Source organism: Panthera pardus, unplaced genomic scaffold (genome assembly GCF_024362965.1).
Source record: "Panthera pardus isolate Hobbes unplaced genomic scaffold, ASM2436296v1 HiC_scaffold_2, whole genome shotgun sequence".
NCBI classification, from domain to species: domain Eukaryota; kingdom Metazoa; phylum Chordata; class Mammalia; order Carnivora; family Felidae; genus Panthera; species Panthera pardus.
This window is the reverse complement of record NW_026526765.1, coordinates 138,310,800-138,336,617: the sequence shown is the minus strand read 5'-3', so window position 1 is coordinate 138,336,617 and position 25,818 is coordinate 138,310,800. Positions and strand designations below refer to the sequence as shown.

Sequence of the window (25,818 nt, the reverse complement as noted above, 5' to 3'; positions counted from 1 at the left end):
GGAAAAGAAATTATACATATTATTTTTTACTCATGAAATTAGCAGATGTTTATATGACTATAGGGAACACTGAAATGTTCAAGTCTAATTGGTGGGAATGTAATTCTATAGATTTCTGGAATGTAGAGTGGGTGTATAATGTCTTAAATTAGATACCTTTGGCCTAAAAACTCTACTTCTAAACTTTTTTCCCCAAGGAGATCATTGTATAGGTTAAATTTATATATATATATTTTTTTTCTTTAATGTGTTAGACAATCTATAGCTGTCCCACAGTATGAAATTGATTCAACAAATTAATGTAAAAATTATAGAACATTATATATCCAATAAAACAATTATACATATCTGAATATAATTACCCAGAAAGATGTTCATGATATATATTTTGGTTGAGAAAATCAGGTTAAAAATACAAGGTGGAAAATCAACTTAGTACGAAATTATGTATAATAAAATCCACCTTTGTAGATGTACCCATAGAAACATACAAACTTTTACAATCATGTATCACTTATAGTTCCATTAAATATAAGTGACAGAAACTCAGGCCAAACCAACTTAAGCAGAAGGAGAATTTTTGGGCTCAGCCAAAAAGTACAGCGTTCTGGTTTGATTTGAGGCAAATCTTTTTCAAGGCTTGAAACAAGGTTGTCAGGAAGAGCCAGCTTTTCTCTGTTTCCAAGTTTCTGCCCTACTTCCTTTCTGGTGGATCTGTTTTCAGAACAGTGTCTCCCCTCATGGTGACAAAATGGCTGCCACTGCTTTTGCAACTCCTTCCCACTTCAGTACTAACATGAAAGAGAAAGTCTTTTCCTGATTACCTAATTGAAAGCTCTAGGTACATTGAGCCTGGTTACCTAAGTTGGGACATGTGCACACACCCAAATCGTAACAGTGTGCTGTGTCTCATGTTCTACCATATATGCACATGTATATTCATATAGCCATATATTCATATATCATAAACCTATAGCATGTAGCTTGAGCATTGGGTGAGGCAGGGGGGAGGAGAGGAGGGGGGAGTGTCCCTGAATAAAATTGGTGGTAAGATTACCTGGAAAAGGATAGGTGGATGTTGAATCACTAAAACAGCAAAAAAAGTTTGTCTCTTCATGATGATGTTTTTGGACATTTTTTTTTTCTGCCTATTTTTGTATATTATTTGAGAATTTACCAATTTTTAATTAGCACTACAATGAAAAACTATTATCATGCAGCATTGTTATATTTAGACAGAGAAGTCTTTTCTCAACGTAAAACAAAATATGTAGATATTTCTATAAGTCATGCTGTTTTTGCTCTTTGCATCTCTGCCTTGTCTTTCCCTCGCTTAGTTTTGTTTCCTATAAACCTCTTGCTATTATTTCTTTCTGTTACCATTTTTTCTTTTTAAAGGAGAGCACACTTGAGTGCATGCAAGTGGGGGAGAGGCACAGAGAGGGAGAGAGAGAATCTTAAACAGGCTTCCAGCCCAGCCTAGAGCCCAATGGGGGATTTGATCCTACAACCATGACATCATGACCTGAGCTGAAATCAAGAGTCGGACACGTAAACAACTGAGTACCCAGGCATCCACTGTTAACCTTTCCATTGCTGTGTTCCAAGCTTCCAAGGTCACAGCCAAAAAGAAAAAAAAAAATTTGCACAAAACATAAAGCTCTTTACCCTAGGAAGTATTTCAGAGAAAGAAGCAGAAAAGTGAAGAAGTAGGTGGTGGTCCCAGAATGTTTAAAGGCAGCATTCGGGGGCTCATTTTGAATTTATGTTTGCATAGCAGGCATAATTTTCTGCTTTGCTTGGAGATTCATGGGTGGTTGGTTGCTGGAGGGAAGGATGGCTTTCCAAAGCCTAGTTGATGCTGCCTTTTGTGAATCGTTAATTTACATCAGTGCCTCGGATACCTTCGTGTGCACCTGAGTCACAGAAGGATCTGCTAAACTGCAGATTCTGACCCAGTATGTCTAGGTTGAGACCCAAGATTCTTCACTTCTCACAAGCTCCCAAGGGATGTTAATGCAACAAGACTATGGGCCAGACTTTGAAAAGGAAAGTTTGGATGACATTTTCCTATCTGTGAAGTAAAAACCCAAGCCAGCTATATTCTGCATGTTTTTATTAAAATTAATAATATATTACAATATATATTTTTAACTATTCCAGGTTTATTTGTATATGCTGGTATTTTCTATTTAGGGTTAATTTTTTTTTAAATCACCAAAATTTGATTCTCTGTTACCTCATTTTAAAAGAAGGCAAATACTTCGACTCTCTCCCCCAGTCTCTAATATAAAATCCCAAATCTGTTTTTACATGTATTCCATAAGGAAAAAGAAATGCTTTCTCGCCATCTTAAATGCTATTTTTCTTGTTCTGGAACCAAAGATTACTCACTTCAACTTCGAGTTACACTGGGGTTATGGAAAATCCCTTATTATTTTTTTAATGTTTATTTGTTTTTGAGAGAGACAGAGACAGAATGAGAGGGGTTAGGGGTAGAGAGAGAGGGAGACACAGAATCCAAAGCAGGCTCCAGGCTCTGAGATGTCAGTACAGAGCCCGACATGGGGCTCGAACTCCCGAACCGTGAGATCATGACCTGAGCCAAAGTCAGACACTCAACCAGCTGAGCCACCCAGGTGCCCCAGGAAAATACCTTATTGTTTGAGATTTCAACAATGTGCTCCAACAAGAACAAACTGAAGAACTTGCTTTATTGCTTTGAACCAGCAGAAGGAGCAAGGTGCAAAGAACTTCTCTTGAAGAAAAAGCATTTTACTTTATTTATTTATTTTGAGAGAGAGAGAGGGAGGGAGGGAGAGAAATCTATCGGGGGAGAGGAGCAGAGGGAGAAAGAGAGAGAGAATCTCAAGCAGGGTCCATACTCAGTGCAGAGCCTGACACAGGCTTCAATCTCACAACCCTGGGATCATGACCTGAACTGAAATCAGGAGTCATGCTGAACTGACTGAGCCACCCAGGCGCCCACGTTTAAAACTTAGATTCCCCCTTGTGCAAAATGGTGACTCCTCTTCCTCACTGTGAAACCGTGTGACCTTGGGCAGCAGACATAGCCTAGACCTGGTTTTCAACGCCAATAGCAACTGAAAGCCCAAGCCATTTAATCTGTCAGAGGCAAATGAATTCACTTTGGATTACAAACATTTTTAATGATTTTTAATGATGTTTATGTTTTTAAATTTCACATACCCTCTCCAACTCCAGGCCCTTTGCCAGTCCCTCTTGGCTCTGCTAAGATTGATGGAATCTGGGAATCAAGGTCAAGGACAGGAGTCTTCTTTGTTCAAAAGGAGTGTGTGTGTGTGTGTGTGTGTGTGTGTGTGTGTGTGTGTAAAACAGAAACACCCCCTTCCATACCTCCGTTGGTTTGTATGCCTTTCTTTCAGCTTGCTCCAGGAGCCAAATTTACTTTTGGCAACTCCAGTAAAAAATTCCAAAATGATAACTGTGTGAGAATTTTAACTTACGTTTAGGCGTCTCACTTGCCCTTGAGTTCCTATGTCTCTTTTTGAATATGGCCTCCCTGGTGGGTGGGCCATGCTGTTATCTCCCTTGGGCCCCCTTGCTGCTATCTTGACTGCATATACAGCTAAGTTATCTTTTGGAAGCTTAACTGGACTTTATCGTCTGTACTCAGCACCTACAACTACCTATGTTCTTCTCTGGCTCCTTGAAGACCACTGGTTCCGTATTTTTCACATTCTTACTTCTTTAGCTATGCCTCTGTGACAGTTACTGGCACTTGCTAAGAAGACAGAGTGATACAGTAACATAGAAATTTATAGAAACAAAAATCATGTTGATGGAGTACCATATGACCACAACCTACATTTATTTTGGCCAGAGACATACAGTTTTGGTAACCCCAAACATCTCCTCTTTAAAGCCTTCTTACATAGTAAACAACTTCTTTTTTTTAATGTAAAATCATGACACTTGTTTGATAACGGATAGCAGGTTGAGGTTGGCCATTGGTACACACAGCAAAAATCCTAACATGCAGGTTTAGCATTCAGCCTTGCTGACCTGATGACAGGAACAGGGCTGGCCACAATATCCTCCTGAGGCTTGCAGATCCCCTCACACTCCTTTGTCCAGGCCTCATGCACCTTGGTGACCCTACCGGACTTACAGAGTTAATGTCTCTAGCATTGTATACAGACAGAAGAACAAGTCTGGCGTATGGATGTGACTAAGTTTTAAATGCATAGGAAGAAAATTATGTTTTAAGTTTTCACTGATCTTGGGGTACAAAACTTAAGCTTTGGGAGAAAACCAAAAAATTCAAGTATGTTTTGAATAATCATTTATTCTAGAGCATCTGGCAAACATGAACTTGGAAGTCTGGGAGAACCTCCATGTGAACAATGGCCACTTTCCAAAGAACAATAAGGGACATATATTTTAAAAGCATCAACAGAAAAGCACGAACCACAATCGTCTGCAACACAAGTAATGAGTGCAGGAATTGTAAAGGACGGTGATAATAAGTGGAAGGTTATGCCTTTAAGTCTTGCCAGTGAAACCCAATTTAATGAAATGAGGCTTTAATTATAAAGCCAAAGATGACTTTCTCTTCTATTTTTAATTTTATGGATGAGAAGCCGCAGAAATATGAAAGAACCAAATAAAGGCATCAAGTAAGAATAACGTCAACTCCTTTTCTTATCCTGGTTGGTGGGGGGTTGGGGAGTTTGAGAGCAGAGGATTATTTGGCAAGCAATAGATAAATAGAAACAAACTGCAAGTTGTCGGCTTTGCCTTACGTGGCAAAATGCACCATGAAGACACAACTGAACGAGTCTGAGTTGATAAACATGGAGGCAATTACTGCTCTTACTTCTTGGCTTATAAAGCACATCTTGCTTAATAGAAGGTGTTGTGCTGGAAAGCAGAAAGCCCATTACAACCCCCAAGCAGAGATTCTCAGAGTTGAAGTCTTACACAGAGTATTTGCAATTATTCCAGGAAAGAAAACATCCTACAGAGAGCTATGTGCACGACAGAGTTGCACTAAATAGGAGTCTCATTCCACGTGCCAGGGTGGCAACCCTATGTCGAACCTAAATAACGATTTCTGGCTAAAGCATTAAAGCAAATTAAAATATTTAAAAATCAAACGTAGTGTTATTCTTATTTATTTTAAAAGTGTTTGGGTGGTGAAGGATAGGAAGGGATGGGGGAGGAAGCAGGAAAAGAATTGCACATACAAATGCCACAACAGTTAAGGGAAAACGGGTCAACTTAATGCAGAGCAACTCAGTGGGAGGTCTATATCATATTTTTTACTTTTTGTAATAAACCCCAAATTGTATTGGTCTTCTTTTTTTTTTTTTCTAGACTGGCAACTTTATGCGGCTGTGTTCGTCTATACCCAGTCTGAGTGGGCATACACACAAACCCCAGAAGTTTTTTTAAAAAATGTGTCTGTCTCCAGAACATTTTAAAGCTAATTTATTTTACTTTACATCATCATTAAGGAAGATTAGTTAAACAGAGGCCCAGTCAACTTTTTGACTATCCTACCCTGGGACTAAAATTAGTAACTAAGCCCTTGAATTTAAACCATTCCGAGTTTTGGATCCGTTCGTATTAACCTTTCTACCAGTTTTCCTGTTCGGTTTAATCTGATAGCCCCAAGAGATGGGTTCTGAAGGAGTGCCTGAGCTATTGGGGAAGGAAGTGGTTAAGAAGGAAGAAGTACATTTCTTGGCAGAGTGTCTGAGAATGCAATGACTTTGCTCGGGGCTGGAACAGATAATGCCTAAATATCACTATCTCTAAAAATACAGTGTAGGGTTGTCAAAAGGCTGACCAGCTCTCAAATACCTGACAGTCCCACCCGTAATTTTATTCCACAATAATACATTTGTTCACTAAACCTTTTGGGGGAGAGAGGAGACCTATCATGTGCAGAGTTTTGTGTTTCATATTCATATCTGTTTGGAGTAGGGCTAAGATCATGGGCTCTGATTTCAAGAGACTCACCTCAGTTTCCAGGCCATGTCAAGAGTGTAAATGGAAGCTCCCTACCATCTGTGTAAATATTTTAAATCCCTAAGCTAAAATTTTAAACTTTTTGGAGGAATCGTTGACATAGAAAAATTGTGTGTATTTAAGACATACAACTTCATGTTTTGATATATATACACGTTCTGAAAAGATCATCACAATCAAGCTGAATAACTTAGCCATAGTCGTTCCATACTTACCACTGTGTGTGTATGTGTGTGCGTGTTAAGAATATTCAGATGAAGATCCAGCCTTCCAGGATTACCAGTAATAATAGGTATTGTTAACTATCGTCCTCACCATGCTGTACATTATATCTCCAGAACCCATTCGTCTTGCAAAACTGAAACTGTGGACCCTTTAAACATCTCTTCATTTCACCCTCTCTCTCTCCACCCCTGGAAACTGCCATTCTACTCCCTACATCTATGAGTTTGACTACTTTGGGTTTCACATTTAAGTGAGACAGGTAGTATTTGTCTTTTTGTGTCTCCTATATTTCACTTAGCATAACGTCCTCCAGGTGTCTTCCTTCTTAAGGCTGAAGAATATTAATTTCCTTTATGCATAGCTCATTGTTAGTATATAGAAATGCCACCAGGGTGCATGGGTGGTTCAGTCGGTTGAGCGCCCAGCTCTCGATTTCAGCTCAGGTCATGATCTCTCAGTGAGATCGAGCTCTGTGCTGACAGTGTGGAGCCTGCTTGGGATTCTCTCTCTCTCTCTCTCTCTCTCTCTCTCTCTCTGTCTTTTTCTTTCTCTCTCCCCACCCCTCCCTTGCTTGGGCTCTCTCTCTCACAACATAAATAAACCTGAAAACCATTTTTTTTAAAGAAAGAAAACTTAAAAAAGATCTTTTGTATGTTGGTTTTGTATCCTGCAACTCTACCGAATTTGTGTATTAGTTCTGTCTTTTGTTGAATCTTCAGGGTTTTCCACAAATACAATCATGTCATCTGCAAACAGATTATTTTACTTCTTCCTTTCCAATTTAGATGCATTATATTTCTTTTTCTTGCCTAATTGCTTTGACTAGGACTTCCAGTACTGTCTTGAATAGAAGTGGGAAAAGCAGGCATTCTTACCTTGAACGCCTTAGAGGAACGCCTTAGAGGAACGTCTTAGAGGAAAAGTTTTAAGTTTTTCCCTATTGTTTATGGTGTTAGCTGTGGGCTTTTTATATATGGCTCTCATTGTGATGAGTAAATTCCTTCTCTACCCGTTTGGTAGGATTTTTATCATGAATAGATGTTGAATTTTTCTCAAATGATTTTTCTGCATCTATTAAATAGTCATGTGGTTTTTATCTTTCATTTTGTTAACGTAGCATATCATATTGATTGAGTTGCATATGTTGAACCAACCTCACATCCCAATGATAGATCCCACTTGGTCATGGTGTAGGGTCCTTTTAATGTGCTGTTGAATTCAATTTGTTACTATTTTATTGAAGACTTTTGCATCTGTGTTCATTAGGGGTACTGGCCTACTGTTTTATTTTCTTGAGGTATCTTGTCTGACTTTGGGATCAGGGTGATCAATACTCAAAAAATGAGTGTTCCCTCTTTTTCCATTTTTTGGAAAATTGAAGAGCGATTCATATAAATTAACTTATAAAATCAAAATTACTTAAGTAAAGCTGAAAATAAATTTTGAAAACAAGGAAATGTCACTAAATATTTTAATAAAACTAAAACTACTTGCGGGTGCTTAGGTGTCTCAGTTGGTTGAGCATCTGACTCTTAACTTTGGTTCAAGTTATCATCCCAGGGGTGTGGGATTGAGCCCCACGTTGGACTCCACGTTCAACTTAAGATTCTCTCTCTCTTCCTCTGCCCCTATCCTTTTTGCACGCTCGCTCTTTCTCTCTCTAAAAAAAAAAAATAAAATAAATTAAAATAGATAATAACTATTAGCATTCAGAGCACTGAGTATCTCTTTCATTACCAATGTAAAGAATTGGTAACATGCTCCATGTATGTTATGTCTAGACCTGCATCCATGAATTGTTTAATATTTCAGCTGCCATGGGTAACTCTTGTGACTATCATACCCGCAGAAGCACAAATCAGAACACAAAGAGGAGCAAGAAGAAAGACTCTTGGCCCAACAAAGAAATGACTGTTAGGCAAGAACCTACTGTGTTCATCTTATGTGAAAGAGAGAGTTTGACAGTTGTCTCCTTCCTCAGCACAGTTGTGCTCATCAAACCTTCCCCTTACTTCAGAGGAACGTTAGCTTCTGACACAGGCAGGGGCATAGGCGGAAACCTTTTCAGCATTCAGGTAAGTGCCATCCCCTTTGTTTTCGGGACATAAGACAAGAAACATGGCCGAGATGCTCCCAGACCTGAACCCTTTTGGCATAAGAGCTGTGTTTCGAGTGGCAGGCTACATCGTGTCAGTCTCTGGGGCTGAATCTCATATGACTAAGCACACACGGGTTCTTAAAACAAACTTAGCTTTCTGATGTTTGTGATAGATGGGGCTCAGGAAAGCATAGAACCCGAGGCACGGGCTCTTGCCCAGGGCCAGGATGGTCCCACCTCCGAGCCTGTAATGTAGCAAGAGAAATAGACACCTGCTCCATGAGTAGGAGACCAAATGGAGGAGTGTTGTGTAGAGGAGTGGTAGTAGTGCCCAACTGCTCGTGGCTCCTTGGTGCCACTATTTTATTTTTTAATTTTGTTTGATGTGTGTTGGGGTAGAGCCCGAGTGGGGGAGGGGCAGAGAGAGAGGGAGACCCAGAATCCGAAGCAGGCTCCAGGCCCCCAGCTGTTAGCACAGAGCCCAACGCAGGGCTTGAACTCACCAACCACAAGATCATGACCCGAGCCAAAGTTGGACTCTTAACCGACAGGTGCCCCTGTGGGTGCCACTCTGAGGACCTCTCTACCTACATTATTTTGTATGGACCTCACAGTGAGTGACAACTACAGAAAAGAGGCACAGAAGCATTAGATGGCTTAACCAAGTGTATGAGTAACAATCAGAGGCCATATATTTAAGTAGCCATTTGGTAAATACACCCGTGTGCTAAATCTTATTTTAGATTTTTTTAAATGCGTTCATGAAAGGTGTTTTTTATTTATCATGTTGTCAGGTATTGCATTCTCAAAAATGTGTGTGTGTGTGTGTGTGTGTGTGTGTGTGTAAATAAAAAAGGGCTGAGTCGAAAGTGTATATGGGAATGCCAAAGGCCACAATAGCCATGACGATCCTATGGATCAAAGTTGGAAGATTTACACTAGTGGACATTATGACATATCAGAAATCTACCATTATTAAAACAATATTCAGAAAAGGGAGAACAAATCAAAGGAACACTGTAGAGATTTCAGAAATAGGCCTACACCCCAAAGGACATTTGATTTATGACAAAAATTGTCCTGCCCAGAATGGGAAAAGGGTAGTCTTTTCAATAAACAATGATGGACCCATTGGAGATCCATATATGAAAATCAATGAAATTTAATTCTTGACTCACGTTGTACCCAATCAATTCCAGATGGGCTGTAGTTCTAAAAGTGAAAGGTAAAACATCAGTGCTTCCAGAAGATAGCATGGGAACATATTTTCTGAACTTGAGGGCTGAAAGATATTTGTAAAACAGAACATAAAAGCACTAACGTAAAGAAAAAGATTTACAAATTGGACATCAAATTTAAAAACTTCTGTTGATCAAAAGACAACATTAAGAGAGTGAAAACTTAAGCCAGAATGTGCCAGAAGACATTTTCAACATATCCTTCAAGGATTCACATCCAGATTATATAAAGAACTCCCAGAAATCCCGATTACACAATAGAAATATGGGCAAGAAATGTGGACGGGCATCTCATGAAAGATAACATCCGCATAACCAACAAACGTGAACGGAACGTTATTAGTCATCAGGGAAATTCAAGTCAAAACCCCAATGAGATGTAACAACACATTTATCAAAGTGGTTAAACTCTTGAAATACTTTGGGCCACTTGGGTGGCTCAGTCGGTTGAGTGTCCGACTTCGGCTCAGGTCACGATCCACAGCTGGTGAGTTCGAGCCCCGCATCAGGCTCTGTGCTGACAGCTCAGAGCCTGGAGCCTGCTTCAGATTCGATGTCTCCCTCTGTCTCTGCCCCTACCCCACTTACATTCTGTCTCTGTCTCTCTCAAAAATACATAAACATTAAAAAAAATTAAAAATAAATACCAAGTGTTGGCATGGATGTGGACCTCTTGTATTTTAGTGGTTTGAATGTACATTGGGACAAGCACTTTGTAATACTTATTTACAGTTGATAGGATATCAGAAGTTTTCGTATTCAAAGACCTTGTAATTTAACTTTGAGGCATATACCCAGCAGAAATGCATAAAATACATATGTCAAAACAACAGACCAAAACGTTCCTATTATTCTTATTTGTAATCATCCCCCATTGTCCATCAGTAGTAATAGGGATATATATGTTGCGGTATACTTATACAATGAAACCATGCTCGGCTGTGAAAAGGAAAGAACCACAACTATGCAATGGCATGGATGGATCTCATAAAGATTGTATTGCATAAAGAAGGCACACCAGAAAGCACTTCTTAACTTCAAAAATTTTAAAAACATACAAACTGGGGCACCTGGGTGGCTCAGTCGGTTAAGCGTCTGACTTTGGATCAGGTCATGATCTCACGGTTTGTGGGTTCGAGCCCCAGGTCAGGTTCTGTGCTGGCAGCTCGGTGAAGTCTGGAGCCTCCTTCGGATTCTGTGTCTCCAGCTCTCTCTCTGCCCCTCCCCCACTCACACTCTTTCTCTCAAAAATAAGTAACTGTTAAAAAACATACAAACTAATGAAATTAGCTTCATCAGGACCGTGGCTCCCTTTGGGGCGGAAGGTGAAGAACGACTGACAGAGGCCCATGAAGTGGGTCTCTGGGAGGCTGGAAGTGTTCTACTTCTGGACCTAAGGAGGTCACTGTGTAGACATCTATCAAAATGTGTAGTTACGATTTAGGTACTGTTTGGTGAACATTAAATACTGGGAATCCAAACGGTAAGTGCTGTGAAGGAAATAAATAATAATGGAACTGAGGAGGCGACACGGCAGGGAGGCCCGGAGGATAAGAAAGAGGCTCATGGCTGGGAAAACCAAGTGCCCTCTGCGAAGGTGAGCACACTGGCTCTCTCACACGGACAGAGAGTAGTTTTCTCCTTAATTCACTACTGCTCTTGTTGTCTCTCAAATAGCTAAGTCCCCCTGACACAAAATGGATGTGCTTTGATGGACTGCAGGACAGGAGAAGATTCAGAGATAGGAGAATCTGCCTAGGGGGTGTCCATGCAGGGGGAGGATGTAGCTGAGCAGAGAAAATCCTGGGGTATGGCATCAGGGCGCTGAGTGAGAGGAGGGAGGGATGGCAGAAATGACCAAGACGGAAAGAATACTGAACCCAGTCTTGGCCTCCTTCACAACTTTCCGGATCCTCATCTCAGACATCAAGGGGTAGAGTCAGAGCCAAAAATATCAAGAAAAAAACGACCACAAAGGAAGGAAGCATCTAACATTAAGTCACAAAATAGTAAGTTATGTGTGTGTGGACAACACACATGCATAGACATGTTCGTGAGTTCACATGAGCAAAGCCATGTCAGGGAACAGGAAGTACATAAGTAGGGAGCTTATTTTTATTATTATTTTGTAATTTGAGAGAAAGAGAGAGAGAGAGAGAGAGAGAGAGAAAGAGAACAGGGGAGAGGGGAGGAGGGAGAGAGAGAATCCACTCTCAGCTCAGAGCCCAACATAGAGCTCAGTCCTACAACCCCAGGATCATGACCAGAGCTGAAATCAAGAGTCAGACACTCAACCGACTGAGCCACCCAGGCGCCCACAAGTAAGGAGTTTAGAGAGGAGAGTTGAAGATGAGTCTCTCCGTTAACGAAAGTAATATGCCAAGTAGACGCATATGTTTGTTTGACATCATCTGGGGAAAAAAATGAACCATTTCATTGACACGTCACCTTTTAACAAAATTATTACATGCATGAAATTTAAAAACCGATGAGCCAAAAGGGGGGGATGCAAAGTAAAAGCAAAAAGCCTGCTGAATGCCTTCCTATGTACTGTCGTTGATAATATGACAGAATGAACTAGAATCCTATTTAGAAACCATGACAACGCAAAAAAGCTTCATAGTATGCCCACCTTCAGTGACACTTTTACATGCTTTTGGAAGTGCCTGTTATGTCACTCCTCTATATTAAGAGATTTTAGATATAAATCTGGAATAAAAACTTTGTAGACTGAAGAGAGGAAAGATTCCAATCTTCTGAACCAGACGATGACACAAAGACTCACACATTCACACACAGCCAACTCTGGCTGAGCATCTGAGAGAAAGGCACAATGCAATTAATCTACGCTCCTCTAGAACTTTGACTGCAGGTATCTATTGTGCACAAAAAGGCTCACCACAGTCAAGTTAGGTTTGGGTCATAGAAATAGCCTGAAATAAGAAAATGTAAAATCCAAAGACAGTTCACATCAGAGTTCTGAAACTATCAGGGTGCCAAACTATAAAATTTACTTTTCCAGGTGTGAACCAGATGCTATAAGATTATTTTGAGGTACTTTCTCTTCTGCAAAGACTTGCCTTTCAACATACTCCCAAGGATTACATATCGATGATTCACACTTGTGCTGAACACATTCCAAATTGCTTAGGTAGGAGTGACTTCTAACAAAAATCAGACAAAGGCTTTTGAAGATTTATTTAACTGGTGTTTCATTTACTGTCATTTATTTTCTAGTATCTTAGGAGAAAAATCTGACAACGAATTTAAAATATAGTGGAATATTACAATTATTAAAAAGTAATCGTTAATATTATTAATGTAGTAAAGAAGTCAGGAAAGAGCAGAAGTCTTAGGACATCTTTTTATTTACAGAATCCTTATGACATGTGGTAATATTCAGCTCATTCCAAGGAAAGACTTTATCTTGGGACAAACAGGTGTGAAATACTTGGCAAAAGAAATCTGGTATCGTAAAATATGCAAATGACAAAGCCCATCGTCTTTGGTAAACTTGTATATAGCCCAAACATAACAAATGGATTAATAAACATGTAAGACACATTTTCAGGTCAGGTTGAACAGAAATAAATGTGATTTTACTGCACCGTAAGTAAAACCGAGAAAATATCTGGACCTTTTCCCTAAAGTTTCCCCCTAGGCCTATGTCGTAAAAATAAACATTAGACAAATATAGTAGACGTGTACCATAGAGAGAGTATAAAGCTGTGAGTGAGTCTGTGACAGACACCTTCATGTCACAAAAGGGGAGGTGTGTAAATCCCAAGCGAGGATGCATCGGGCGATCCTGCAGTGATTGACCCTGGATTCCTGGAAGAATCGTGGAGAAAACAATTATACCGTGGCTGAGGCATTTTCCTAGACTGATTGGGATGTGACAGTTCTGCAGCAGAATCCTTCTGACTGTGCTCTCTGGTTTCCAGTGAGGGCAGTAGAGCAATTTCACCTTGTGACTTGCTTCCCCCCGAGAAAACGACGAATCTCAGGAGAGCTGGCTCGCAGCTCATGTCGTCCATGCCACTGATGGATTTGCCAGACACAAGCTGGGGAGAAGCTTCTGCAGGCTGTCTACCAGGCAATTATTATGACCTCATTAGACAAAATGGCCAGGGCCACACCCATGAAGACCCTCCCTAGGTAAACACTCGCCCACCTTACCCCTCTCCCTTCGAGGGATTGCCCGGCTCTGCCTCCTTTCCATCTGGGGCTCCTCCTCAGATCCACATTTCCAGCCTGTCTCTCTGCTCTTTTGTTCTCCACTCCTGTTCTCCTCCCCATCTCCTTTTCTTCCTCTTTTTCTCTATTTCTTCCTCCATCTTCTCTACTTGCTGTCTTTCCACCTTTGTCTTCCCCTCCCTTCCCTTCTATTTCCCTCATCTCTCTCATCGACCTACCTGATTCCTTCTGGATGGATGCCTCTCTGAGCAAATTCTCTGTGGTTTATTTTGGCAGCTGTCCCCAGTGTCCTGTCCTTTGTCCCACTACGTACCTCACCCTTGGCCCACACTGATGCTTTGTAACCCAAATGTATCATTCCCTTTGGGAGGTGAGACTGTTTTAGAGCAGTAAACACCTTATAGGAAATCGAAATCCTACTGATTTATTGCCATCAGCAACACATTTAGGCCACATTTTCAAGGGCCCTCCCTTTTCAGAGTCTCCTACACTTAAGCCTTCTGTTTGATTGATGCTTAAGGCCAGTCAGTTGTTTTCTACAAAATAAGAGACAAAACAAAGCCAATTTTATGTCAGGTAAATGGAGACTGTTCCTTTGAAAATCTGTCCAGGAATGTTGGTGGGATTGCTCTACTCATCGAGGTTCAAAAGACCAAGAGACTGGACATCGTTAGGAGAATAAACATGACCGTGCTGTGGCTACTGTAATCTAATGGCTGGGATACAAGATGTCAAAGCCAGCAGCCGATCTGCTGTGATGGGCTATCAGGGCTTGCCTATCAGAAAGGAAACAGTTAAAGTGAATTAAATATAAAGTGTGCAAATGTATCATCTGCCCTCTACTGCTACACTGTATGTAGGAAATAGTTCATGGTCAGACTCAAGGAACGAAGAGCCCTTGGAGCTCTCTGCAGGTGGGCAAACATGGGGCCATGCATCCGCACCTGCACGAGGCAGATTCCCCCCTTTCCAGTCATATTAACAACTGTCTGATAACACTCAACTACTAGCTTAGGCACCCACCTTCTTCCCCTTTCAAAATGAGAACTGTTTGTTTCTTACGTGGTGACTTTTCCCATGATAAAAGCAGGAGTTAAAAATAGTGCTTGTCTGTGTTGTTCTTGACAAAATTTCAAATGAAGCCTAAATCTCTCATCCTGCTTGAACCAGACAAGAAGTTACTGCCTTAGTGGGTTTGTTTTTTTTTTTTCTTTCCTGAATCCTAGTAGCTGTCATGATTCACAGCTTTGTATGTGATCTTGGCATTCTTTTCTGTGATTAACCCAAATTAAAGTTTACATTGTCTGCTATTTTCCCCAGATTTTCTAATTGGATGAAAGGAACATACTTAGCATTCAGGGGGAATTATGATAATGAAAATGACCCTAGCCAGCCAGGATGGCATTAAAAATATGTGGTTTGCTAATTACAGAAGGGAAAAAAAAGCTATTATGTCAGATTAAAAGCTTCATCTCTTAATGGGTAGCAAGCTCAGAATTTCTTTGTCTGAAGGGTATCTTCAAATCAATTGTTTCTTTTGTATCAGAGTCCAAAGAATCTGTTTTGGTTACTTGAAAAATTCAGTAGAGATTTTTAGCAATATAAGAAATATTTTGGGGCACCTGAGTGGCTCAGTTGGTTAAGCATCTGACTTTGACTCAGGTCATGATCTCACAGTTAGTGAGTTTGAGCCCCGCATTGGGCTCTATGCTGACAGCTCAGAGCTTGGAGCCTGCTTGGGATTCTGTGTGTCCCTCTCTCTCTGCCCCTCCCCTACTCACTCTGTCTCTCTCTCTCTCTCAAAAAATAAATAAACATTAAAAAAGTCAATTAAAAAAGAAATATTTTTACATAGGTAGGGTACTCTCTGAAGTGAAAAGGATGCTGTAGATACAGATAGAGTTAGATATATACAAAATCTCATGACATTTAAATTTTTCCAGATCCTCCTAGGATGTTCACATTGAAGGGGACGTTGGAGACAATCCAGCGGTTCTCACATTTAGCTCAGAATGTCTGGAGGGCTCATTAAAACACAAAGGGTGGGCTCAGGCCCAGAAGTTCCAATTCAGCAGTATTTGCGTTTGCAACAAGTTCAAGTGATATTGATGCTTTTGCTCCAGGAACCACACTCTGATTGCCTCTAACCCAGGCCAACCCTCTTGATTTACAGACTGGGAACCTGCAGTTTGAATACAGGGCTCACTGCTAAACAGTTTGCAGGTGGATGAGGTAAGAAAAGAACCTTCTTGCTCCCGGTTCCACCCTTGGTCTCCACCAGTGCTTCACCTCTTCCGTGCATCCAACATGATCTGGGGAACTAGATAAAACACACTGTGATTCAGTAGGTTGCGCAGATCTGGGCTTCTATGTTTCTAACCAGCTCCCAGGTGCTGACCTTGCAGCTGGTCCACAGTCGGACTTTGAGTAGCTCGGTCTTACACTGTGTTATACAACAGTTTGGTTTCTTTGTGTTAATTACTTACATTCTGAAAAGGCAAAAAAATATTTTTGTTCTAATTTATTTTAGAGACATTTTAGGTTCACGGTAAAACTGAGCAGAAGGCGCAAACAGTTCCCATATACTCCCCACCACCGCTATCAACACCCCCCCACCCCCCCGCCCAGAGTGGTACCTTTATTACAATTGATGAACCTACCCTCATCCATCATTATCACCCAAAGTCCATAGTTTACATTGGTGTGCACAGTTGTTGTTATTGTTGTAAGTTCTATGTGTTTTAACAAATGATTAATGGCATGTGTTATACAGAATGGCATGTGTTATACAGAATACTTTCACTGCCCTAAAAGTCCCCCGGCCTCTGTCCATTCATCCCTCTCTCCCACTTAGCCCTGGCAACCACTGACCTTTTTTACTGTCTCTCTTGTTTTTGCCTTTTCTGGAACGCCATGCTGTTGGACTCATCCGGTATGTAGACTTTTCAGGATGGACTTTTTTCACCCCGGTTCCTCCATGTTTTTTTATGTCTTGGTAGCTTGTTTCTTTACAGCACTCAATGATACTTACTCCGTGACCCGGCCTTTGTCCATTGTCATAGCACAGGTTATCCGTTCAAGTACTGAAGGACACCTTGGTTACTTACTTCCAAGTTGTAGCGATTGTGAATAAGCATCCGTGTGCAGGGTGTCGTGTGGACCTAAGTTTTCAATCCTTTGGGTAAATATCAAAGAGTGCAATTGCTGGATCACGTGGTAAGGGTATGTTTCGTTTTGTAAGAAACTGCCAAATGGCCTTCCAAAATGGCTACAGCATTCTGCATCCCTACCAGCAACTTATGAGAGTCGCCACAGCTCCACATCCCCATTAATATTCGGTGTTGTCACTGTTCCAGATTTTGATCATTCCAATAGGTGTCTAGGGGTATCTCATTGTTATTTTAATTTGCAGTTCCCTAATGATAAATGATGTTGAACAGCTTTTCACATGCCTATCTGCCATCTGTATATTTTCTTCGGTGAGGTGTCCGTTAAGTTCTTTTGCTCATTTTTTATTGGTTATATGTTTTAATTTTCGAGTTTCAAGAGTTCTTTCTAGGGACAAGTAGGTGGCTCAGTCAGTTAAGCGTCCTACTTTTGGTTTCCACTCAGGTCTGATCTTGCAGTTTTGTGATTTTGAGATCCATGTTGGGCTCTGCACTGGCAGTGCAAAGCCTGCTTGGGATTCTCCCTCTTCCCCTCTCTCTCTGCCCTTCCCCTACTTGTGCTGTCTCTGACTCTCTCAAAATAAATAAACTTTTTTTTAATGATAAGTTTTGGGGCTCCTGGGTGGCTCAGTCTATTAAGGGTCCAACTTTGGCTCAGGTCATGATCTCATGGTCCACGAGTTTGAGACCCAGAACCTGAAAAGCCTGCTTCAGATTCTGTGTCTCCCTCTCTCTCTGCCCCTCCCCCACTTGCATTCTGTCTGTCTCTCTCTCAAAAATAAATACACATTAAAAAAAAAGATGCCTTATCTTAAAAAAAAAAAAAAAGGATAAGTCTTTCCTAATGCATGTCTTCTGCAAATGTTTCTCCCAGTCTGTGACTTGTCTCCTTGAATTATTAAAAATATCTTTTAAACTACTTTTTTTAAAAAAACTTTATTTATTTATTTTGAAAAAATACAGAGACAGCACGAGTGGGGGAGGGCCAGAGAGAGAAGGAGAGAGAGAGCATCCCAAGCAGGCTCCACACTGTCAGCAGCACAGAGACCAGTGTGGGGCTCGAACCCATGAAACTGTGAGATCATGACCTGAGCTGAAACCAAGAAACAGATGCTCAACTGACTGAGCCACCCAGGCGTCCCTAAACTACTTTTATTAAAAATATGTTTTAGTGGCGCCTGGGTGGCTCAGTTGGTTAAGCGTCTGACTTTGACTCAGGTCGTGATCTTGCGGTTTGTGGGTTCGAGCCCCATGTCGGGCTCTGTGCTGACAGCTCAGAGCCTGGAGCCTGCTTCAAATTCTGTGTCTCCCTCTCTCTCTGTCCCTCCCCCACTCATCATCTGTCTCTCTCTGTCTCTCAAAAATGAATTAAAACATTAAAAAAAATTAAGAAAAAGTCATCTTTTAAACTACTTTGTTATTACATCAGAAATGGAAGAATATTCTGAACATACTGAGTATTTTTCTGGATGTGTTAAAACTGTTTTTAACAACTAGTTATTAAATAGCTACTGATCACTAGCTTTTGTATGTGTCCATTCATCCAAGGGCCTCTATTTTCATGCACTTTCCCTGTGCTAGGAATTTGGAACACCAGAGTTTTCGGCCTGTCTCAGGCATCAAGTCTAGTTAGGAAGGCACGTGTAAGATATCGAACAGACTACACTGTTGCAGGTGTGACCGCAAGCAATGCATGTAACAAGGGAACCATACTGGAGGGATTGAGAGGAGGTGACTTCTGAGCTGAGTTTTAAGGTACACAGGGGAGTTGAACAGATTTTGAGAGGGGTGTGGGGGAGGGAAAGACATTCCAGACTGAGATGTCAGAGAACTTAAAAGTAGAAGAGGAAAAGCCTGGAGACAAAACACTGACGAAGGTTTATTTACGTTTAGGGAGACATGGGAGGAAGATAAAGCAAAACAGAGATAGGGCATCTTCAGAGACTTAGGAGAAACTAATGTCCGGAGCTAAATTTAAAAGTAATGTAGAGCTACCTACTGATTGTTTTTGTACTCCAGCAGATATAAACAATAAGAATCTAGCTTCTTAGATTTCTAGTCTATGGAGAAGTCAACACACTTTAGCTCACTGGGACTGATGGTTAAGGCAGACACACCGGCTAAACCTCAGAGACTCATATAAATTTAAAAGTCGCAATTTTAAAAACACTATCTGTCTTAAGCAATTTAAAGTCAAACTAACATATGAATAGCTACCTTAAGTGAAAGGTACTTTAAAGCAATCCGAAAAACACAGACTCACTTGGTTAGATTGCAAGCTTTAGGAGGGCAGGAACCGTGAGTTACAGTCATAAGCTCCTGAAGACTAATTAACTAGTATTTTGACTTCTACTCTTGAACTGTACTTCTTTTAAAATGTTATATTATAAGCAGCGCTTTCTACAATAGCCAAATTATGGAAAGAGCCCAAATGTCCATTAACTAACGAACGGATAAAGAAGATGTGGTTTACATACACAATGGAATACTACTTGGCAATGAGAAAGAATGAAATCCTGCCTTTTGCAACAATGTGGAGGGGACTGGAGGGTATTGTGCTGAGTGAAATAAGTCAGTCAGAGAAAGACAGATGTCATATGTTTTCACCCATACGTGGAACTTGGGAAACTTAACGGAGGACCGTCAGGGAAGGGGAGAGGAAAAAAATAGTTTCAAACAGAGAAGGAGGCGAACCCAGAGGAGACTCTTAAATACAGAGAACAAACTGAGGGTTGACGGGGGGTGGGGGAGAGGGGAACATGGGTGATGGGCATTGAAGCGGGCACTTGTTGGGATGAGCACTGGGTATTGTATGTAAGTGATGAATCACGGGACTCTACCCCCAGAACCAAGAGCACACTGTATGCACTGTGTGTTAGCTAACTTGACAGTAAATTATATTTTTAAAATAATGAAATAAATAAATAAATGTTATATATATACACATACACATATATATTTATTACATATATTTATATTTATTTTCTATGTAATAATATATTTTAAAATATATATATTTTATATGTATATAAATATACATATATATTTTAAGAAAGGTCTTGTTTTCTCTCCACATTTATTCTCAACTTAGCTCAGTTGCAAACCTCTGCTCTTTTTGGCAGCCCTCTTCTCTTCAGGGAGCGATCTTTCTCTGACTCAGACATTTCTGCCTTTTCCCCTCTCTCCTGTAAGACCTCTACCTAATTTTTCCAGCTATATTTCAGTTAAAATATCCCTTCTTTCCTGTGTGGGTAATTCATTTCTCTCCCGTTTATTTTCCGCTCTGCAGTTTCCCTGTCCTTCCCTGGATGAAAGACCTTTTATAGAACCTTCCTAGCTCTCAACATATCTACGCACAGTGATTTAGAGTTAGGTTGCAAATTGTCCTCAAATAGGACTTTTTAGTTTGAGAGAGAATACTTGTAAATACCCAGAATCTCTTCAGACGGAAACTGAAATAAGACTTGAACTTATTCCATGCCAAGGAACTGATTTTCCTGTGTTCTATCTTAAATACCAAACACTGTTACTAATTTAAAGAATATTCAGTATTTGACACAGTTAAAAATCATGTTTATGGACTGGGTATCATGTCATTTCAGAAACTGTTAGCTTTTAGAATGTAAAGTATAAATATAGAAATATATACTTTGGACACCATCAGGCAGAAGGAAAGACGTAATGAAAATTGGAGCATTAATCAATGAAATTGAAAACAGGAAAACAGTAGAGAAAATCAATGGAACAAAAAGCTGGTCCTTTGAAAAAAATCAATAAAATTGATAGATCTCTAGCAAGACCGACAAAAATAAAAAGAGAGAAAAGACACAAATCACCAATATTAGGAACCAAACAGGGGCTATCCATACTGATCCTGCAGACATCGTGATAAAGGAACACTACAACCCACTGTATGCTCATAAATTTGACAACTTAGAAGAAATGGACCTGAAAATCACAAGCTACTAAAACTCAGCCAAGATGAAATAGGCAACCCGAATAGTCCTACAAACATTAAATTCAGTTGGTAATTAAAAAGCTCTTGAAATAGAAACCTTTAAGCCCAGATGGTTTCACTGGAGAATTCTACCAAACACCTAAGTAATTAACACCACTTTCACACAATCCCTTCCAGGAAATAGAAGAGGAGGGAACATTTCCCAGCTTATTTTATGAGGTTAATACCACCTTCATATCAAAATCAAAGACAATACAGAAAAAGAAAACCATAGGCCAACATCTCTCATGAACTTAACTCCAAAAATCCTCAAGAAAATATGAGCAAATATTTTTGTACAAATCCAACAATGTATGGAAATAGTTACGTGCCATGTCCAAGTGGGATTTATTCCAGGTACGTGAGGCTGGATCAATATTTGAAAATCAATTAGTGTGACTCACCATATCAACAGGCTAATGAGGAAAGATCAATGATCCTGTCAATTGACAGAGAAAACACACTTGACAAAATCCAGTCCCGAATCATGACAAAAACCATCAGAAAACTCGGAATAGAGGGGAAACCTCTTCAACTTGATCAAAGGCATCTACTAAACATCTAGAGCTAACATCATGCCTAATGGTGAGAAACTCAAGGCAAGGATGTCCATTCTCACCCTTGGAGTAAGTGCGTGGAATGGAGTGCTGGAAGCTGTAGCTGAGATAAAGAAAAGAAGGAAGAGAGGAAGGAGAGAAGGGAGGGAGGGAGGGAGAGAGGGAGGGAGGAAGGAAGGAAGGAAGGAAGCAAGGAAGGAAGGAAATAATCATTCAATAGGAAAGAAGGAAGGGAGGAAGGAAGGAAGGAAGGAAGGAAGGAAGGGGGAAGGGAGGGAGGGAAGGAAGGCAAAAACAAGAGAAAATCTTTGGTAATAGATTCATAACAAAATCTGATAACAGGTTTTGAGTTATCAGACCAGGCAAGAGTTCTTAGACTTGATACCAAAATCACAATCCAAAAAAAGGTAAAATTAATAAATTAGACCTCATCAAAAGTTTTAAATTTTGTTCAGTAAAGGACTGTTAAAAGGATGAAAAAACAAGCTACAGACCAGGACAACTGTTTTCAAAGCATCTATCTGACAACTGACTAGTATCTAAAATATGTTATGAATACTCAAAACTCAATGTTAAACAAATAAGCCAATTAAAAACGGGCAAAAAAGCCTGGACAGGTACTTCCCTCAAAAGGATATATAGATGACAAACAAGCATGTGAAAATGTATCAGCCATTAGGGAAACGCAAATTATAGGCACAATAAGATATCGCTCCCTACCCATCAGAATGACTAATATAAAGAATATCAACAACACTAAATGCTGGCAAAAATGCAGAGAAACTGAATCATTCATATATTGCTGGTGAGAATGAAAAATATAGTATTACTTACTCTGGAAAATAGTTTGGTACCTTCTTCCAAATCAAAATGTGCAACTAGCATATGACCCACCAACCGCCCTTGGGCAATCCCAAAGAAATGAAAACTTACATTCACACAAAACATGTTATGGATGTTTTAATAATAGCCAAGAAGTGGAAACAACCCACATGTCCTTCAACAGGTGAACGGTAAAACACACTGTGGTACATCCATACCATAGAATACTACTCAGCAGTAAAAAGCATACCCTTTGAGAACTTGGATGAGTCTCTGGGGAATTACACATGCGTGAAAAAAGCCAATTCTAAAAGACTACATACTGTACGATTCTGCTTATACGATATTCTTAATATGAAAACATTACAGAAATGGAAACAGATTACTGGATGCCAGTGTGAACAGGTAGAGTCAGTGGATGTAGCCACAAAGAGGCAACAAAACAGGCTCTTGGCCTGTAGTAACATCACTATTGTGGTTATGATATCGCATTGTAGTTTTACAAGATGTGGCCGTCGAGGGAAACCGGGTAGAGTACATGGGATGTCCCTGAACTGTTTCTTAAAACTTCATGTGAACCTCCAATTATCTCGAATTAAAACTTTAATTTCAAGAATCAGTGTTCATCTTTTCCTATTTCCTAATTATTTGCTGAATTTTTTATCAATGTAAAAGAGAGGAATCAAATTATAACTCTCTGGAGAGGAAAAGAGGAATTATTAATCTGTTTTATGGACTATTGACTAATACTTACGATACTAATGACATGTACTGGGAACATGAGGCTTCCTATGGGATCTTGCAGGACAAACAGAACATGGCATTGCCTGCCCAGATCTTAAAATAAAATTTTTTAATGTGTATTTATTTTTGAGAGACTGAGACAGAGGGTGAGCGGGGGAGGGGCAGAGAGAGAAAGACAGAATCTGAAGAGGCTCTAGGCTCTGAGCTGTCGACACAGAGCCCAATGCGGGGCTCAAACTCACAAGCTGTGAGATCATGACCTGAGCCAAAGTCGGACGCTTAACCGACTGAGCCACCCAGGGGCCCCTGCCGGCCCGGATCTTATATGGAACAACATGGTGTCTGAGAAGCCAAACTTACAGTGGGTGTGAAAACAGTCTCAGATTCTCTGTGTGGTATGTTATTAAAGAAGCATTTCTATCTATTCCTTCAAATTTGGCTTTCAGTAGTTTCTTCTGTCATTACTACTCAGGCTTATTAGTGAGTGTTTTTCTCTGATGATGGCATATTTATTAACATGAAGAGAGTTAATGTGGATTGTTCATTAGTTGGAGTGATCCTATAATGTGAAATGAAAATCTCATCATTTCCATGCAAAGAAAATCATTAGAAGAGTACAGTCTAGGAATTGAGGCTGAGGATTGATGCTGATACCATGAGATCTTGTTTATTCTTTGTACCATCACGTATTGACCTTGACACCATAGACAACAGGCCATTCGTGTGTTCTCTTATCTATTAATGCATTCAATTTTGGATTACTGTATTCAACTAACATTTCCCAAGAACATAGTATATGCACATAAAATCCACTGGGCACTGATGTCGAGTAGCAAGGTAAATAATGCCCTGTCCTCAGGCAGACTTCAAATTATCACACATCCAGAAATATCGACAGTATAAAATAAAAGGCTTAAATTCCCTAAGATACAGGCCGTATAAGCAAAGGACAGTTAGTGTTCAGAGGAAATGAGTCTTTCCAGCCCAGGAAAACTGGTAAAGGCTTTATGGAGAGAATGATGTCTGGATGGAATTTTTAAGGGAGCTAGATTTAAACAGAATGAGAGTGAAGGTGTTTTTTGTTCTTGTTTTTGTTTTAGTGTTTATTTATTTTTTGAGAAAGAGTCTGCAGGGGAGGGACAGAGAGAGAGAGACAGAGGATGCAAAGCTGGCTCTGTGCTGAGATTTCTCGAATGATGAGATCAGGACCTGAACGGGAACCAAGAGTCAAATGCTTAGCCAACTGAGCCACCCAGCCTCCCTGAGAGTGAAGGTTTCAAACAGGGAAGTAGTTAATGCCCTTTGGAATTGCCAGGGAAGGCTGAGGCCATCTGGGCTAATAAAGGGACTGACTTAATTTAATCTCTGACACTGGTCACTCAAGCTTGCCTGGATTCTCAGGGAAAGGTCAGTTACAACCGTGCAAAGAAGTTTCTTCAGCCATTCAGTCAATGTCTTACTGGTACCTGTTTCCTTACTGACAAGATAACTATTTCCCTACTTATAAGATAAACGATACACTTCACAGAATTGAAGGAATATCTCGAGTACCTAAATAAATACATAATTTTAGTATTTTCGCTGGCAAGAAGATAGAATAAGAGGAAGCAGGCACAAGTGTAGCAGTCAGATAGGAAATCACGAACACCCTTGAATTCTGTGGTGGGGGCATTCAGGTTTGAGAAGGGCAACCCTGAACTACCAGGCAAGTTTGAACTGGTGTCCACAGAAAAAGAGGAATGGATACTCATCATCCTGGGGCAGCGTTACAAGAGTCAGTGTGAGGATATATCAGATGTGAATTTCTTTCATTTTTGTGGCTGTTTGTACCTGGTGAAGTTCAGGCTAGGAAGTCATTGGAGTGCCTATGTTATCTACCATTAATCTTCTAAAGAGTTTAAGGGAGGTGATGAGATTTTTCATTTGCATATTTTATTAGTTAATCGGGGACATCCTTCTGATGCTCATCCATGCACTTTCATATTAGATGCTTAGTGAAGTCTTAATGTCAGACGAAGTGTCTGCTCACAAATTGGAACTTTCTCTTTCCCTGTCCGCCCTCAGAATCTGGACACCCCCCAGAATGTGGACATTCCCCAAATGTGTCTGTGTGTGTGTATGCTGGAGTACAGAGGGAAGCAGACATAAAGGAAGGTGATCATAACACACAAGACTAATCTTAAACTTCTTTGAAACTCTAAGAACCATTTCCAATAACTAGAGAGTAATTTTTATCTTAGTAAAAAAACGGTTAAATGAAACGTAATGAGCCCTACAATTGTGAAGTTAGGTTCAGTTTGAGTATGTGTGCTGATCACGTCCCAGACATACCAGAGTGATCCATTTCTTCAGATAATTTTGAAAACCTCAGGTTTGATCTCGAAAAACTTTTAATGTTAAAACAGTTGGTCTTTATTATGCCTCACCTCTAATTTGAGTAATGGGAGACACAGTAAGAACAACCTATAAGCAAGGTCTTGGAATGTAAACACAGGGCTGTGCACGCCCCTTCCTGCTCCGCCCACTTTCTAATTTTATAGCGATATTGTGAATTCATATAGCAGACCTGTTTTAATCAGCACATTTTAAAAGAAGGAAAATATTCAGATCAACAAAGAGTGTTTTTAATTTAGCCTGATGCGCTATATTTCAAACAGCCATGTAGATAGGAGGATTAAGAACATTTGCTTACACGTGCACACACACACACACACGCACACACACACACACACACACACCTCCGCGTTTGAAGCAA

The 25,818-nt window shown here is 40.2% G+C and overlaps 1 protein-coding gene and 1 non-coding gene across 2 annotated transcripts in view; both read left to right on the top strand.

Moving 5' to 3' along the window:
• LOC109278878 (zinc finger protein 474) overlaps window positions 1-4,460 on the top strand; it is a 125,733-nt gene extending 121,273 nt beyond the window's left edge. The window contains exon 8 of the mRNA XM_019469562.2: window positions 4,338-4,460. The gene's annotated coding sequence lies outside the window, so the exon portion shown is untranslated. The remainder of the gene's footprint in view (window positions 1-4,337) is intronic.
• A 13,659-nt stretch (window positions 4,461-18,119) lies between these two features.
• TRNAQ-UUG (transfer RNA glutamine (anticodon UUG)) lies at window positions 18,120-18,204 on the top strand. Its single transcript has one exon. It is a non-coding gene; the product is annotated as a tRNA-Gln (tRNA).
• Window positions 18,205-25,818: the final 7,614 nt, after the last annotated feature.